The sequence below is a fragment of the Anarrhichthys ocellatus genome, unplaced genomic scaffold (genome assembly GCF_004355925.1).
Source record: "Anarrhichthys ocellatus isolate YVR2014 unplaced genomic scaffold, GSC_Weel_1.0 scaffold17, whole genome shotgun sequence".
Lineage (NCBI taxonomy): Eukaryota > Metazoa > Chordata > Actinopteri > Perciformes > Anarhichadidae > Anarrhichthys > Anarrhichthys ocellatus.
In genome coordinates, this window is record NW_022280047.1 from 3528445 (window position 1) to 3547679 (window position 19235).

Here is a 19235-nt window from a genome sequence, read left to right on the forward strand (position 1 = left end):
CCAAGAGATGTTGATCTCCGGCAAAGTTCAATATGAAAAATGAATTACAATCTGGTTCCCCGCAGAGTTTTACAGAATCAGAAACATTTTACATGAGTGACAAATCCATTGGAAAGTGGGAAGGGTGCAGAGAATTATGGATAACAAAATTGATTTGCAGTCCCAGGAGACGGAGTAAAACAAAGGTAAAGCCGAATGCATGATAGACTATGGAGAGTAGTTTGTGGTTAGAAGAGAGCCAATTAACAGAGTGAGATCCTACAGCTGAATAAAGTGCAAAAGGAACTGCAGTGTGAGAGGAGAGATGAGTCATGGGGGAGAGGAGAGAGCAGGTTTCAATTGACATGTTCCTCGCCAGAAAAACCACATCAGCTTCTGCTGTTTGTTCACTTAAATGACAATGTTAACATCTTCCTGGCAAGCGACCTCTTGTGGTCATAAAAATAATGACCACAAGATGATCCTCAATCAGAAACAAAGGCAGACACATTGTGCAACACTGTAAAACCTTTTGGGAGGAGATCCGAGCGGATGATTGGTCGTGCAAATCATATTTTGTCATTCCTCACATTTCTTTGGTCACTTTCTGTGCTTTCAACTGAGTGTAACACCATGCATGCCTTCAAGGACACACTGTCAAGATGTATGCACCGTTATTCCCATCCATACGATCTTATGACAACAGATGGCAGATCAAAAAATACCCTCTGACCATTACCTTTATGTAATAGTAATATGGGTTGTTTGGTTTGTTTTTTGTTCCAGGTGTGAGGACATGTTGGTTCCATCATGGCCTGGAGGTACCACATGGCATAGCCTTGGTCACTTATAGAGTGTTGTGTAATGAATGCAAACAGGTGCTGGGAATCAGAGAGTAACATATGAAAATGTACAGCCCAATCAACACTTTGTGTACGGCCTCGTTTCAGCCCGACAGATTAGAGTCTACATGATCGGCATTCCAACGACTGCCCGTGCAGTAGAGCGTACACAGTAAACACGTAAATGTGGAGTCCATTCAAGGACGCCAGCAATAAAGTAGTAGTAGTTGGCCAACCTGTAATAGATTAAACCTTGAAGCTGGTGGAATGTGACGCCATAAAATATGAATCAGGATCTGATCCAAGATAAGTTGAAGAGTGCAGCTTTAAAGGAATGAGCAGTAGCTGTAAAGCGGGCCTTGAGGAATAGTTAACAACAAAGATTTGGCAGATGTGAAATATTTACATTAAAATTACATTTTATAGCTGTATAAGTAGCAGGGAATATATCATATTTCAAGATGTAAATGGATGTGTAGAGTGTGATATATTGTGCTTTGCTCCAGTGCACCGCGAGGACACTGAGTGGAATCACACTTTTGGAGTAAATTGGGACAGCTGGCCATCACACGTTTGTGTGGCTGAACAGTTCCACATAGTATACAAGGTCTGAGGTTCACGGGGTTGTGCAGACACTGTAGGTTTTCAAGTATGCGCTCAGGTCATGACAAATATCATGGTGATAGATGGTGACAAAACTATGGTTTATTCCATAACGAAGAGGAATCCAGAGATTGTGGGTGTTTGCAGGGTGTGAATCCCCGCGACGGGATCAAAACAGGGTCTAAAGGATTCTCAGCTGGAGAAATGATATGACCGTCTCTTATGCACAGAAGTTCACGTTTGTGCTTATCATCCAAAAAGAAGGCATTTCCTGTCCCATAAAACAGAAACCAAAGCTGAGTGTGATAACAACTCGCGGGAGAATAAAACTGAAGATAATTTAAGACCAAATTATGTTCACTTATTCAGCTTTTATAGTTCTAAAGACATTTCGCTTCAGCGCACAACAGTGATTTACATCTGTTCTCGAGGGTTGCTGTGTTTGATATTCAAGTAAATCAGCCTATTTAGTGCTGCTCTCAAATACTTTGTTATTTATCTATGGTGTTTTTTTGTTTTGGTGTGTGTGTGTGTGTGTGTCATTTTGCTGTTGGCTTTCAGGCCAACAAATTTCAAACCGTTGTTAATAAAAAAGTATCCATTTATGGAGGGCCCCAACAACTCCAGTGAAACAGAGGATGAATCCCGGGAATATGAGATATAAATGAGGCACCTGGACAACTTGATATTCAGTGTGTGTACAAAGGCGGAGCTTATTACATCTGAAGATGTACTTTCAGTTCAGCTGGCCTCAAGTCCAGGACTGACGAGTTTGAAATGGTGTTCAGATGTCCGGTGTCTCTTTGAGCTTGAGTTCTGACACTAACACACATAAGCTGCCTGTGGGGATCCACAGATCCACAGAGCTCCTGCTGCGAACCGTGTTAGAGAAGACCGAGCATTAAATAAACCCAGCATCACATTTTTCGAGGCGGCTGTTTGGTGTTTCTTGGTAAGTTCAGGTCTGACAGAGTAAAGTTGGACAATTATATCTAACCTGACAGATGATCTGTGTCTCGGCATCTAATTATAACTTAACTCTTCTATCTCGTCTCTTTAATCATCATCATCATCATCATCATCATCATCATCATCATCATCATCACCACTCTTTAACCTGCTTCTTTCTCTTCTTGTTCTGGGATGAGATTTCAAGAAAATGCTCACCTGCTTAATATTTTCAATAAGACCGCTGGATTCAAACTCAATGCTTGTTCCTTTGGGAGAGAGCTCGTACACATGATTGCTCGTCAGATAACTTTTCCTTCTTGCATTTCTTTCTTCTTCATCGCCTCTTCGACTTATTCTTCATCTCCCTTCTTCCGTCTTCTTTGTTTGCTTCTTCTTTTCTCCTGATTCCATTTCTCCTCCTCTTCCTCCTCTTCCTCACTCTGCTTCGTCTCGTCTTCCTGTTTACTCCGTATGCAATTGTTCCATCTTCTTCCTTGTAATTGTCTTTCTTTTATTCTTTATTCTGCTGCTGTCGTTTAATTATTCTGCTGTGATTTCAAGTTGCATAATATAAAATACAAAAAAAGCCGGAAGGGAAGTGAGTCATTTCTATAGACATTGCACCATTGGACGGAAGGAAACACACTTAGTTATTAAAAACATAAAGACAATAATAGCTTTTAAAAAAATAGATAAATATATTATAAGTACGTTACCGCATTATATGAATCCTTTTGAAATGCATTTCCCTGCATGTTGCTGTTTTCTTTTTTCCACCCCCGTTCCCTCCCAGTTAGAGGCCATGTCTGATTGATGATTAATGAATATGATCTCCTCCGCTCTCCAACGCAGTTAACAAAAACCCATTACATGTTACTGTAGAATTACAATATCTGCCATGAAGCACTGATTAAGCTGCGAGTGGACCGATGCTGCGTGCTTATCCTGCTGCTCTTTGATGTCTAATCCACGACTTGTTCTCGTAGTTGTAATACACACGTTTGTATTTTACGTGTGCTCGCAAACGCTTGCAGCTAAACCACCTGCTACCGCACTGCAACCTCATCTGGACGCCTGCTGTGTATTAATAACCTCCAATGTTCACAAAAATAACATCTCACCACCCTCATGATCTTACCCCTCGCCACGAACATAAACTCCTGAATAATTTGGTGCCCTCAGCATGATAATATTGTATATGTTTGTGGTCTGATTATCCTGAAATTTATGAGGACATTTGAAAGAAACATCAAATAAAAAGAAGTAGGTATTTAAAGCTAAAGGGTTAAAGTTAAATCTAGAATCCAGAAGCACATAATGAAAGAAGATCCTTTGACAGCGAGCTGTGTTCCATGTCTTTATTGAAGAGAGAGTCTCAGCACATGCACACGTTTAAAAATACTGTGGGAATTCTTTACCCTTTGTATTCGCAGAGGAGTACACCTGCGAATCATTGTGTATTTCGAAACAACTTCATAAATAACTGTGAAGGGAAATGATCCACGTCCAAGGCTTACATAAACCTCAACCCTCCTTTGATGAGAAACTGTACGGCGGAAAGCTTGAAGCGCAGACCTTGGGGGAATGTTTGTTTTTACAGAGCACTCTATACATTTCAAGTTGTTCTCCAGGTTGATACACACTAATGCATAGATAATTCATACTGTAGATATGATCAAAAAAACAACAACATCTGAGCACACTTTCCTCCCTTATAAGTACCATTCCTTAAATATTCTCCATCTTGGGATGTAACAAAACAAATCAGTGGAAAGTTAATAGCTTTGTTCTTCACCCGGGTTATTGGCTATGAAAAAAAAATGTGTACTCAGAAACACGCACACTTGTTACTGTATACACATAATGTACAGTACATGTATCGTATGTAAAGGCTCACACCCACTCAAAAAATGTGTGCTGACATGTAGAAGCAAAAATAGATAATCCATATACAATACCTAAACAATTACACAAGAGAAATGCCGGAGGACTTTATATACACTCCATCCTCTTGTTTCTCACCCTACTCCCATCCACCATCGCTCTCCCTGTTCCTCCCCCCCACGGAATTGCTTCTTCAACAATTCTTTCATCTTATCCATGACTCAGTCATCTTCTCCCCTTTCTCTCATCTGTAATCTAGGATTACTTTTATATTCTTGGCTCCGGTTGCTTGTCACATTGTATCTTCTCTTCTCTTCCTCACCGGCTCAGGAAGAGAAAGAGGAAAGATATTCACGTTACATTTCTCTCAAAAACAGGCAATGGATGTTTAAGCAAAACACACGTCGAACTGCTCCAGAAACAGAGACACGCGGTGTTGCTCCCATTTACTGTGTTATAATTCTGAGAGGATGTGTTATAGCTATGAACTCTAAACGCATCAGTAGGACTTGAGCAAAGTTTTATGTGTTAGGTTTTTTGTTGTTTAAGTTGTTCAGGATGATTATTTGCTGTTAATCCATCATACTAAGACTATTGAAGTCCTGATGCCACAGATTTAACAATAGTTTATCAGGTCACTCAGGCTCATACAAAGTACACTGCACATGTCCATCAGTCACCTTGTGTCAATGTTAAAAGGAACAATGGTGCAGGTGTTTGTTGAAGGTGCAGGATCTGAGACTGGGAGCTTCTATTGCCTCTCAAGAGTGCAAACTACAGCGAAAGTGCTGTCAGAGCTACCAGTGTTTAACTGAGGAGGGGCCGGAGGGTGGATGCTACGCTTCCGCGTGGACGCTGTCGGTCGGGACGGCGTTATCAGCTGTGAACACTGAATAAGAGCAGTGCAGAGCGGTCGGCCGTGAGCTATAGCCAAGTGGGGCACACTCACACGCACCAACATGCAATAAAAGCAAGCATGACCGGCTGCACCAACAAAGTAAGGAGAAGCTCAGATTACAGCACACACAGAGGGAGAGCGACCTCATTCTCAGCTCAGGAAGATGTTACTCCGCTATCTTTACAAATGAAATAGTTGTTTGCTGCTATATCAATGGTCTGAATATTAAATACGGCTCCTTTAATGAATATGTTGAATATAAACAGCAGTAGGTGCACACAGCTTAAAACAGCTGTAAAAATGTAAGCAATGGTTGCACTGATAGAAAAGCCAAAATCGTTGGTCCCAAGTCAATGCTGGGTATCCTGCAAGTTTAAAGGGATTCTTTGCTGATTTCCAACCCAGCTTGTGGTTGTATGCCTCCGCCAACCAGTGTTTCAAGTGGCAGTTTGCTTCCATGTCTGTCCAAAATGTCACAAATTCATCATTTTATCCTTCTAGACATTTGTGGGGAAATTGTCATCCAAGTGGACGTTTGTGCCAAATTTGAAGAAACTCCCTTGAGGCGTTCCTGAGATTTTGCGTTTCCGAGAATGGGATCGAAGGACAACCTGAAAACCTCCGGCAACACAAAAAAAAACTTCTTTCTTAATGCAACCGACTTATAATATTTCAATCTCCTGACGCAATTCTATTTAATTTCTTTTATAGTATGTTCTTCAGATCACACAGTGCTCCAATCTTTATTGTAAGCACACTTTCAGTGTGGACTCATCCCTCTCCACAGCCGTGTTAAAATGATTTACTGGCTGAATTGGCATAGCTCGCTTTCAAGGCTGGCTCACAGGCCCAGCTCATCTGATTATTCACATTATCAAAGTCCTGCCAAAATCAGAGGGGACTGAGTGAAGCAAAGCGAGCGGAGACAGGCTGCAAAGAAGCAAAAGAAATGTAAAGTATTTTTAAACCATTTCCCCAGATGGAGTCAAAAGGTTGACAGGTTTGAGGAAACAATGAAGTTCAATCAAAAATAGATTCTTTGGTCTAAAAACGTAGGTTGTATTATAAACTGATATCTTATGGAATAATTATGGCTACAATTAGTTCTGAATTCTTCCTGTCTACCGTCTTGTCTTCTTCTGTGACTGCTTCCTTGTTATTGTGAAACTCAGTATAAATTGGTTTGTCCTTTTAACAACGCGCTGCAAAAGGCAAAGACAGGAAAAAAATCCCAATACAAAACACCAGCAAGGTGTATGTAAGTATAATATAGGACCTGATTTACTGTACATAGCTATGAATGTCTCTAATGTAATCTAAATGTAAGATAAATATCCCATAATAAAACATTTAAGGACTCCACCAAGGGTCAGCGGCTAATGTTTCAAAGACGAGAATGAGTTTTCAATGTCAACTCTTAAGCAAACGTGAATGAGAGCCTGTGTCTGGATCAGAACCTGGATCAGATACTAATGGGCCTTGTGGTGACAAATGATTACACAACATTTGAAAATAATCTTACTAATGTTAGAAGTCCAGTGCATGCCACCAAGCTGTGAACGAGCTTCATATTAACACGCTATACAAAGAGAGAACTCTGTAGAAAGCATTCATCACAACCAGCTACAGAATTCTCACATCTTCCTTATCTGTTTTTTTAATGTCATCTCTAATGTTAGTCACCTATCATAGCAAATTAATACCTTACATTTCAAAGTGCATGGTAGAATGACCTCTCTTAATTTATTTCCTGCTTTCGGGTTAAGGCTCACTCCTTTCTGCTTTCTTCATTTATTTCTTCCTTTCTTTCATCTAAGAGGGAATTAGCTTTTTGACACGAGCGCCACGTCTGTCATGGTAGAGGAATGCATCTGTCCTCCGTGATATGTCACTATTTAGTGTGTGTGTGTGTGTGTGTGTGTGTGTGTGTGTGTGTGTGTGTGTGTGTGTGTGTGTGTGTGTGTGGGTGGGTGTGTGTGTGTGTGTGTGTGGCCAAGACACCATGTGTTGTCACCAGCCAAGCATAGAAACTGCCAAACATTGTGAACTGTTCATGTGCTATTGATGAATTGGGTTTGAGACCTCAAGCAGGTGTATTGATTAGCTTCAGGTGGCAAGCTTGAAACTAGAACGGGGCTTGTTCACATTTGCTTTTCCTTGGACTTTACTGCCACCCCACATTATTCACATTTTATGACTTTACATATTATGTCAGCAATTTATATCAATATTTATTACCGCTTTAGATTGGGAAATTGCTTCGCAACGACAGCCTTGGATGAAACCATTTCTCCTTAAAATCCAATTACTGCGCCTAGTTATCATTTTGTGTGAGTGTATTGGAGTTTTAGTCAGGAGGGTAAACCAATTTGAAAATGCAGAGAAGCCTTGGCAGAATTGTTGATGTGTGAGCATTGCACGGATAAATCCATGCAGGGTTCTGTGTGTGTGTGTGTGTGTGTGTGTGTGTGTGTGTGTGCCTATGCATTGTTCACCACCATCTTCATCAGGGATTCTCAGTCAGATGCGGCGCCTACTGTACCAGCGACTCCTCCAGCTGCCTGGATGGTTGGTTCGATTGTGATCAATAGGCAACCAATCCGTGGCCCCTGCGTCACTGCAGACTTTTCTGTGACTGATGGACCGAGGTGTGCGGAGGTGAGTGTGTGTTGGTGGTGGTGGTTGGACGGGGTCGGGGATTTGGGGTGGACAGGTCTGTTAAGATCATTCTCCTGTGACAGACCACTCGCTCTCATCCTCTCTGCTCTCAAAGTCAACTCATTGCGCTCTCATTTCACACTTGATGGCGAATGGAAGGGGTGGGAAAAAACGAGGAGTAGGGAGGAGTGAGGAAGAGGTGGAGTAAACATACTTTTGGGGAGGAAAGATGGGATGGACACAAGAGGGTCAAGAGGGGTCACAGGAGGGCAAATAAGAAAAGCTGTTGGGGGGGGTGGTGGGACGAAGAGAAGAAGAAATGGACTCAGAACAGAGAAAATACTTGTATCGGAGCAGCAGAGCATTTTTTTTTCTTGTTTCCTCTAAAGATGTGATTTTATCATTCTGCATTTGTAAACAGACATGGTACCACCAGGGCTGGGCAGTATGGCCTAAAATTGATATCATGGTAACAGTATACATCATAGTATATTCGTTTTTCCTGCAAAGGCTTCTGAAGGGGTAGAGCACTACTACGGCAACTGTGTGGCAGAATTTCAACCATCCCGAAGTAAATGTAAACTGTCCAAAATTCTAAATATTATCTTTTTACTGTAATTGTGATCTATATACCTAATCACATGATCAGGAAATAAATGATTGTATTTGTATTTAAATATTGGCATTGGTAGTTTTAATAATGGCTTATAAGCTGCTTAGAGCTAGTGTTAGGAAGTGAAACAGGTCATAGTTCCCTCTCTCTGGCCCTAAAGCCTCAAACCCTGAACCCTCAAGGACTTACTGACCTGGTAAGTGAGTGAGTGAGAGAGGCTGTGAGGGCTTGAGCTGGTGGAAATAGGAATGGGACAGCACTTTGCTGCAACATGTCACATTACCATCAAAACAACAAACAAATATGATGTATAATTGTGTGTATTTATTTCATACTTTGTACTTCCTGATTTGAAAGTCTTCAGGCTCTTTCCTCACAAGTTGAGAGGTAACTTCATATCATCTATTTACTCGTTTTTGTCAAAACAGCTTCAATGTCAAAATCAAATATTTGATGAATAAATAAATAAATGTCCTCTGATGTTTCTTTTTGTTCTATCTTTAACCCTTAATGTTTCTGAGTAAATTTAATATGACAGGCTGAAACACGTGAGCCGTCCTCTTTGTTTACCTTTTTATTTTACGTCTCCATGCGTCCACTGGTTACCCCGTGTTTTACGTCACATTACAATGATTTGTGGGTAATTCCCTGAGGCTAAGTCTGCATCTAATGCTGACTTACGGAAAGGGTTCATAAAGGGCTCAAAATGTCTGCGAGAGACTCAAACACTCGATGATTTGACAGTGAGACAGCCTTAAACCCTCACGGACTTGAGTCCGTAAGGGTGGAGATTGGGCTTGGGCCTAATATCTAATATTGCTGTGAAAACATCTCCTTCAAACAATTGCATTTATTCAAGCTTCTCACCAAAAGCTACATTTTACAAAATTACATTTGAACACATCATGATAGTGTCTTCACCCAATCATCATTCTTACTGAGTAGAGCTTGAAAGCATCACGCAAGCCGACGCAAACACCATTAGCTTTAGCCGTTTAGCTCTGTGCTGTCTGCAGAAGAGCCAGTCACTGCGATCACACTGATTAGCATGTATGGGATAATAATAACTATCTGATTAAGTTCGTTGTTCCAAATGTTTTAAAGGTTTTTCCTTCACGGCTTATTTTAGACCTGTTTCCATCGGAATTCCTGTAGCTCACAAAATTAGAATTATCGCCTCCTGATTGTATAACCAGTCATGCTGCAGTTTACATGCACGTCTGTCCAAAACGTCATCATTTCATCAATTTATACTATTAAAGATTTGTGTGAAGTTGTCATTGAGTTATTCTGTGTCCTCTCCCTGGGGCATTAACTAAACATCTCACCAAATACTTCAACTACAGAGTCAGAACTTTTGCTCATTAGATATGCTATGCAGACTGGACTGTATCGATAAAGAAAACTGCGCTCTCAGCATGTTCAACAGAGAGTTGCTGAACTTAAACTTTAGGTATCACATCACACATTCATCATACTCAAGATATATGATCACGTAAAGAAAGTGATAGAGCATGCCGTGTAATGGTATTATTCATTAACATGCCTCGTCTAATGTTTTATTTTGTGTGAAACACATTTCCTGCATTCTGGTGGATTTGTATGCACCGTGGAGAGCAGGGCCGTCCTTCAATCAGAGGATCAGCGGTTCGATCCCCGGCTCCGCTGGTCGCATGTCGATGTGTCCTTGAGCAAGACACTGAACCCCAAAATTGCTCCAGCGGTGCCTACGGTGTGTGAATGTGATAGTCTGATGGGCAGGTGGCCTGGTAGCCACTTCCATCAGTGTGTGAATTGGTGAATGAAGTAGTGCGAAAGAGCTTTGACTCGAAAGACTAGAAAAGCGCAAGTACAGTCCATCTAAATTGTGGTGGAAATGGTTTTAATTATGTAAAGGAAACAAAAATGAAGGTGATGGGCGACAATTCAAAACATAAAAAGACAATGGGATATTATGCAATAAGGCTATCAAGCGTCCCGTAATGCTTTCAAACATTTATTCTCCTGTAGATCAACATTTTCTATTTATTATTTTCTCTGATGAGTCAACACACACGTAGGCATGATTTACTCTTCTTTTTTGAGTGGACGTAACCTCTTTTAATGTGCATGCGGCACCTGTCAACCTCAATGATAGCCAACTTAAATTTATTTAAACTTGTTTATAAACCGCTGGACTTTTATAATTACATTTTTGGAAATTCAAAACCTATCTCATGTATCATAGTTCTCTGAGAAGTCAAGAATAAAAGGCATAATATTTTGAGAGAAAATCTACCGACCCAAAAGTCTGTGTCTAATGCTGTGCATTATGTTATCGCTCCGTTTCCCCCTCAGAGCCTCTGACGGACACATAACCCAATAGAGACTCTCTCTGCAGGAGCCGCTCTCGATCGCATAAGTCTCCCCGTTGTGTGGCTTATTGTCCTGGCAAACATTATCTTCACTACCTCTGATGAAGTGCAGCTCACAGCAGCTTCCCCGAGCTTTTGACTGGGAAGCACTCGCAGCGGCAAAGAGCCACCGATCAGAAGACAGACGCCACACTGCAGTAAATGCTAAAACATGCACATATGACTCGAAGAAAACTCTTCTATTTTCATTTTAATCGAAAAAAACTGCTTGTTTGTTATTTTTTGAATTTTTTTAACTCAATATGATAATTTATCATCTATCGATATAAATCAAATTGTGATACACAATTACATTTAAATAATAACAAGTACTACTACATACTAGCTCAAATTTCTCGGATATTCTGATTATTTCGCACTACAGTTCTTAATTGAAAGAGAAGATACTCAGTACTTTCCAGTTGGCAAGTAAAGATTATACAAACCTTTGTGGTTATTTTATATAGACTGTTTATTTGTTTGAATTACCAGATAACATGCAATCTCGGTAATATATATCGGTATTGAGATATGAAATGATGTATATCGTGATAACAGATTTTGGTGGGAACTTATTTCTTATTATTATCTCTTATTTGCTGCTGTAGTAGAGCTGCTTTTTTACAGTGACAGTGAAAGATTTAATTGAACCTGCTGAAACATGTTTCCTAGTCTCCTTGTCATCCCGATAGAAGAGTGAGGCATGTCAAAGCTGCTTTCGTGTCTGGACATGATGACACACAGAAAGGACTGGTGTCTGGTCTTCAGCTGCTTCCTTTTATTTTTACAAAAATGTGTTGTGTCAAACTGTAACACATCAAGATGTCATTCTTTCCCCCAGCGGAGCTCTTTTTATGTTGAACTTGTGTATCTGTGAAGAAAGTCAGAGACCAGACAGAGGAAGGGGCAATGGGAGCAGGAGAGAGTGGATAGTTTTAGTGTGTGTGTGTGTGTGTGTGTGTGTGTGTGTGTGTGTGTGTGTGTGTCTGCAATTCCCCCCAAAAAAGATTGTGCCAAGCTTCAAACGACAGGGCCTGTTCTTTGTTCTGTGCCATCGTGTTTGCACTGGAAGCTTTTTATGAAAAGTCTCTCTATGTCTGAAGAGCTCCCACTCTGCTCCGCGCCTCCATCCACTTCGATTTATTACAGCGCAGACTGACGGCGCTCCACTTGATCAAGGGATTCAGACCGAAACAGAACAAAATAAAAGAAATTAGAAACTCTGCTATTTTTGAGGAGCATTTAACTTCAAACTATGTGTCATCCACAAATGCCACTTTACTTACCGCACACCTCCCGGATGGAAGTGCGAGATATGAAAGCTGCGTCTTTGTTGTCGAGAGATGCAGACACAGAGATGCAGAGAGGGACGGCGATGAGGAGGGGGCACTGCTGCCTTCCCTCAGCCAATGCTTTTAGTGAGTGCACTATCATTTTCTAAAACAGGAAGAGTGACTGCATCAAGCTTCAAACAGCAGGACCTGCTCTTTGATCCATATATTTTCATGAAAGTGCTTCTCTATCTGTGCCTTAAGAGTTTCCAATCTGCCTTCTGCCTTTATTAAGACCATTTAAATTAATAGAAAAATAGCTTCAGATTCAGTGCTTTAAAGCGCACAATTAGATTTTATGTTTATGTAATTAGAAATACGCTCATTTGCATATTTGCCTGAGGCACCAAAAATTAAGAGTACCTGAATGTGTTGAACCCAAAAAGGTTCAGGGAACAGGATGAGTCATTTGAAAATCAGGGATCAGGAATGCAAGTGATAAGGACGGACACAGAGGGATGGCTGAGGGTGGATTAAAACTCACTGCTTTGTAGTCTCATAAAAGCCAGGGGCCGTGGGAGAACCTCAGATTATCTTTTCGATTTGTAAAGTTGGCTTTGATTGGCCTTTGTTTTACAACGTAAAAAGAGACATCACTGTGTAGCGGAAAGGGAGAGAAGAAAGACATGCACAGAATAGCCCTTTTCCACCCTGACAGGAAAAGAAGGTGGTGAAAGTGAGGGGATGAAAGAAACACATGTGAGCTGGGGGAAGAGGGGGAATCAAGTAACAGAAGCAGCACAGAGAGAGGCGGGAGAGTGGCTAAAGGAGGAGATAATTAAAGTATTATTCAGTTTCTGTTTTGTGAACTGCTTTGGTGGAGGTGTGCTGATCCCGGGAGCTGGTGGTTTGCATAGAATCTTGTTCAGCTACAGCTTGGACCTGCTTGGATGCAACGGTGGGCCTCCTGGCCTTCGTTTGGCCATTAAGATGAGTTCCCTCTACTGCAACTCTCCTTCAATTTCCTCAAAAACACCCACACACACACTGAACTGCACGGGACTGAAATGAACAGCCTGCCTTCAGACCCACAAACCTTGAACTGAAACAGTTCAACACGCACACACACGCGCACGCACGCACGCACACACGCACGCACGCACAACATCTCTTTAACAAACAGATTGACATTCATCTGGAGTCCTTTGATTTAATTACTTAAGGGACATTTTATTTTGTTATCTGAACTCAGTAATTGTGTTTCTTTTGATTTAATGGACATTTTGTGTGTAAGTATTTGAGTATAAACTATACACTTTTGATTTGATTACTTATATTTGGGTAAAATACAACAGACTTAATTGGGGGAATCTCTCCAACTGGTTCAAAGTAACATTTTCTTAAAGTAACAGGGTAGAAGTGCGATTATTCTCCTGTCTGGCGCCCAACTCCTACTTTGAATATTTGGAAGTAAGACCTACGCTACAACTGCATGCCATTCATGTTCACCTCACTGTGGCTAATGAGCTGATCGGGGCTCATCTGCATATCATGCCAAAGGTGAGAGAGGTAGTTGGCAAGATATGAGTCCCAGTGAACGGTAATAAACTACTATCCAATTAAAACAAACTGTTCCAAACTGATTAAGAGATCTAAGAGGATAATCAACCTTAAAGCATACAGGAAAGATGTATCTTCTTTTCTTTTGTTGTGACTGGAAATGTTTGTTGTTGGGCGGCTCCGTGTGACCACAGACTAGAGATGCACCGATTTGAAAAGCGTTCGGTGCATCTCGACCTCAGACCACGTATCAACAGAGAAACTGAAACATCTTCTGTCTGAATAAACCAGCTATCCCTTTAATGTATGCACAGCAATATTCCCCCCCTCTTATTCCTCTCTGAAAGCATGCATGTTCAATTATTAACACAATAGATTTTTTCTTCTATTCTCAACAGTAACAAATTCAGCTTTCAAAACAAAAACACTCAGTTGAAGGATGTTGCGCTCTTAGCCACAGTATAACAATCACAGGCAGAACGTAATACATTAGTTTTAGTTTAGTTTAGTTTAGTTTTTCACCTGATATCTGAATATCTTATATCTGAAAAACATGCGTTTCCATAAAATCTGGTTGACAGACATTTTCAAGAGATAATTAGTTCAGGTGATAATCTGGATTTAGGAATTCACATGCGATCACTTTAAGCCACAATGCCTTGACTCTACATCCTACTCTATTGTATGTATTGCATGTAAGCAAATGTGCATTTTAAGAGTTTTATTTGTTTCAAATGAAATGTGCTTGTGCAAAATATAAATGCTCACATGTACATGTTCCTTTACAAGGCCTGCAATAACTCAATGTGTGATTCATGAGAGGTTTTTAAGTCAGAATGATGAGAAATCAGAAGTGTAATTTAACCTTGTCAGAGTGTGCTGCTGGACCTGTAAAATATCTGATTGATTATCATACGACAGTCAGGAGTCTGGGACTAATAAACGGCCTTAATCATTCTGAATTACACACAAGCGACAGGTTGTAAATCCCGGAGTAGAACAGAGGGGTAAAAATCACACCATGCTGTGGTAGATTGGCCATTCGCTGATGGTCTGTAATTTAGTGGCGGCCAAGCCACAGGAGTAATGGCACTCCGTCAGAGCTCGAGCATATGCGCAAAGGCAGCCTCAGATTTAGATTTAACATCTTGGCCCGGGAGACGAGTAAGAATCTAGTCTGATCTCTTTACCAGTGAGGTAATGCTGCTGGTGTCAGGCTGGAGATCCTGAAATGTATTGTTTCTTCATGTATAGATGACTACTCTACTAGATGGAACAAACATGTTACATGTCCCAATGAGCCAAGTCAAGCCTCTAGAATGAATAATGTCAAGACTCTTATGTTTCTTGAATCCTTCTGTACAGTCAAAGTAAAAAGAATGGAAGGGAAATTGGCCTTAAGAAGACACTACACACACTTCACACATTTTGCTTGTGAAATTGCATTCAGTAATTCATCCATTCGAGTGACAGAAGTCTACTGTATAGTGTATGGAAATTCAGAAGATACAGAGAGTGGACCATAAATGTCAGCAGCATCCAGCAGCCACTGACAGCTGATTGATAATCATCCTCTGTCATTTAGTGATGGAGTAGGGAAAGAAACCAAGGCGGTCACCAGCAATTTACATCGCATCATTTCTGTCTTTCAGGCTGTCAGTAAAGGTCTCGAGTTCATCCTTGCAACTAAGTGGCACCGCTTTCTAAGCAGCGGCAATGCACATACACACACACGTCAAAGACAAATACTTGTCGTGCACATAGTACACGGAGGACGTGCACAAACACTTGACGGACGTGCCGTGCTCAGCATGAGGAAGCACAGACAATCATCCGGTGAGAGAAAACAGAAGGTGGCCGGTGACTGACAGGTTGGGCTCTCTTACTGACCCACACAGCATAGAATTTTACACACTGCTCACAAAACTCCACGGGGGCCACATATCTAAATCTCGCCCAGCTTCAGACTTGTAACAACAAATGCGACATTAAATCTGTTTGGAAAATGGGATCTTACAGTGCAGGGAGCCTGTAAAAATCAATGGGGATGAATTGCAGTCAAGGACACACTGTGTTTCCACAGTACCTGAGGCAAACTTTTGGAGGGAAGGTATTCTCTTCCCTGAATACAAATGAAATGCCTAAGTCAAGATTTTATAATGTGTCCCTTTGGCAGTCCGCCTGACACGGGAACTGCTGCCATTAGATAACTCAGAAGTTCTGGCTTAAAGCCCCGATTAGTTTGGGGGAGCAAAGGTGAAAGTCTGAAAAAGTTCAAAAGAAGTGAATTTTAGATTGGAACTGGAAATAGCCCCCAGGTCAGGGAGTGTATTCATTGTTTTAAAGATGAAAATATTGTAAGATGCAAAGACGTTTTAGGTAAGCCCTAACTGACGACTGAGGCTGCATTTAGTCTCAGAAATGTAGCGGAGTGCCACAAGGGTGCTATCACACCTGTAGTTTAATTCATTTTGTCCCGGGAAAGGGGAAAGAATATACATTAATGCATTTTAGTTCTGCTTCGATTTCGTGTTCATACTGATGTTTTACAAACAAACCAGTTTGCCGATATGACCTGAAATGTATTTCACAGTATCTTCTTCTGCCTTTATTCATCTGCTCAAATTGTAAACTGAAATGAATTATTTCTGTTACCTGCCAGTGGCAATTCCCTTACTGTACTGGCTCTAGCATGTCATTATATTGCTCATCCGGCTATCTCTCTGGAAATATACTGCAGCGGTTCTAACCCCTCCAATCTCACAGACTGAAAACATAGACATAATGTTAGGCTTCATACAAATGCACTTTATTGCTAAACCAAAAGCATGCAGGGGAAAAAATCCTGCTGATTTATGCTGTAAATGACCACTTATATTGTCCCCAATGGAGGGGACTTCTGTCACACTCACATTACATACGTATTACAGATCTAATGAGAGGGAAGTATTCCACAGATTCTATAAGATATTGCGGACAGTATTATAAAGAACTACCAATTCAACAAATCACATCATGATGGAGGTGACAAGAAATATGGAGGTTTACTTTATGTTGGAGTGGTCTGCTTGTGTACTTTCATCATCTGAAGCTACAAGAGATGGTCTGACCAAGCAGAAACAAAAACTGCCATTTCTTATGCCAAAACGAGTTTGTGCAGTCTGATTTCCACAATCACATCCTCATTTGTGTCACTCCGCTCAGCTCACAAGTAGGTTTGATTTGAGATATGGGGAATTGCCAAACAGGCTGAAGTAGCTCTGTGAGCTCATTAACATTAAGGCTGGCTTTAAAGTTTGTATCTTGAAATTATAGGCCATTGTTGTTACACATAAACACCAACACACACACACACACACAGACCTTGCAATGCTACTTATGTTAAAAGCAATCAGCTTAATAGTGTGTGTATGCAAGTGTGAGCTGAAGTTCCTATTTCTCCAACGTAGACTATTGGACTGCTAATTTATTTAACAGCAGCTCTGTTCAACAGGCAGTGGGTGAAGATAAATACCCTTATGTGCACAAATAGGGACACACTTACAAACATACCGTGTAGAGAAGCTGGAACCCGATACACCTGATTCACTGTTGATTGATATTGAGTCTCACACACACTTGAATGGTTTCCAATGTATATGGTTTGGGTGGATCAAGTCGCGGTGCCACAGTCTGAAAGCATCAGTTTCACTCACACACATATGACCCTTATAGAGCTAGAAAAATACACTCAGTGAAGTGCAGATTTGGCGCATCTGCAACAATCACCGCTGTAATATTTAGATTAAATGAATACGTGCAGCTAAACTGCAGTTCACTGTGTAACACTTAAAGTTGACTATTTAACGCTTTCTCGGGATGGAAACGGTCAGTAGTGCTGTGTGTTTAGTTTCATCAACTCTTAACTATGTTGGCCAAACACACTGTAGGATTCCAACTCGCTCTCCTCCTACCGACAAGATAAGATGCGGTCCAATATAGTCAGCCCTCATTTTGTCGTTTGCTATGCGATATACATCTCATCATACATATTACATACATGCACATACATATATGCAATTTTCTTACCTGGGCGTGCAAATCAAGAGAGGACCAATTCGTAGTGGAAACAAGTCCAAACTGAAGCCACTTACCACTTTAAAATGTGTGAATCACTGCAACCATGAGAAGTCTTTGAGCATACAGTCATAAATGAGCACAAAAAAACATCAGGCTGATGGGTCCGGCAGTATGCAAGAGTAGCCATGGCCAGACAGACAGCGAGATGCACACCGCACGCACGGTGGACCGGTTACATAACCTCCTGGCGGAGATATTGACCAGTGCATCAGAGAGGCACCGCGCATCCCAGATAATAAATGACTGCAGGTTTCCGAGACCAGGAGAGAGAAATGAGCAGTCAGCATGTTTACCTGAAAAGTTCCTGAAACTGACGACTGTTAATATGCTCCACTAGATCAGGAAAATGTCACCATCATCATCATCAATGCTGTAGTGTGTACATTCACAAACATCCTTGGTATTCCATAATCTTTCTTTTTTTCACCAAAATAGCTCTCTACTTGACAGAAGGAAAAAAGCACAACACTTCATCATTTCAAGAGCAGCGACAGCCATTCAGGCACCACTAATAACCATAAAGAAACCATTTAGCGCCTGCAGGTGATGGAACATTCCCTGCGATGTACAGCTGTTCGCCGCCATCTATCAGGGCAGTACAGTGTGGCACAACACAATGGACTGGAATTGCATCTAGCCAGACCGATTGTGAACAAACTCCTCGGTGAGTAAAGATGCTTTATCTCTCTGCCCTGATTGAAGGTCAGGAATGAGGCTTCTCCGTATAAACTGTTGTACTATACTCCTTTTTCTATAATGACACACTCTCCCAGCAACTTAGAGGTGCAGATGGAGAATGATGCGTGGGGGATACCAGATGGGCTCACGTCTCATATGTTTATAATGATAATGACGGGGTCAGCTTCTCCATTACCATCAGTCACAATGACTGCGATGGTGGTTAGACGTCCATGTGCGCTTCTGGTTGTCTCTTCAGACTGGAGGAAGAAGACGAAGACTAAACACAGTCTGGCTAGACTTTCAAGGCACCTTCTGTCACGTATTCACACCCTGCTCTCATGGTGCAGTCTGCACCTGCTGCCCCTCAAAGGCTGCACCTATATCCATCTTACTAGAGTTCAATGCATTCTCAAGGGAGGAGCCAGAGAGATAGTTGAGATTACAAAGCGAAGCCTTTATTGATCTGCTTATTTTAAATGCAAATTCGCAAGAAGATGGTCCGACCCTGAACATTATGCTCAGGCCTGTCAAAAGCATCAGACGCTGCAATATGCTTTGACTCTAAGTTATACCAGTGGAGAGTGGAGAGGGCTCCATGATTATGATTATGATGTGAGGCTCTTTTGACCCAAACAGAGGGGGACGTTTGTCCCACAGGGTAGTCTTTTGGAAACTTTAGGCTTAAAACAATTTAAAAAACTGAAAAGTTTACATCCAATAGTATAGATAAGGTTTTTCAGACAATCCACACTACTCCATGTGAGGGTTGCATACTTTAGATTC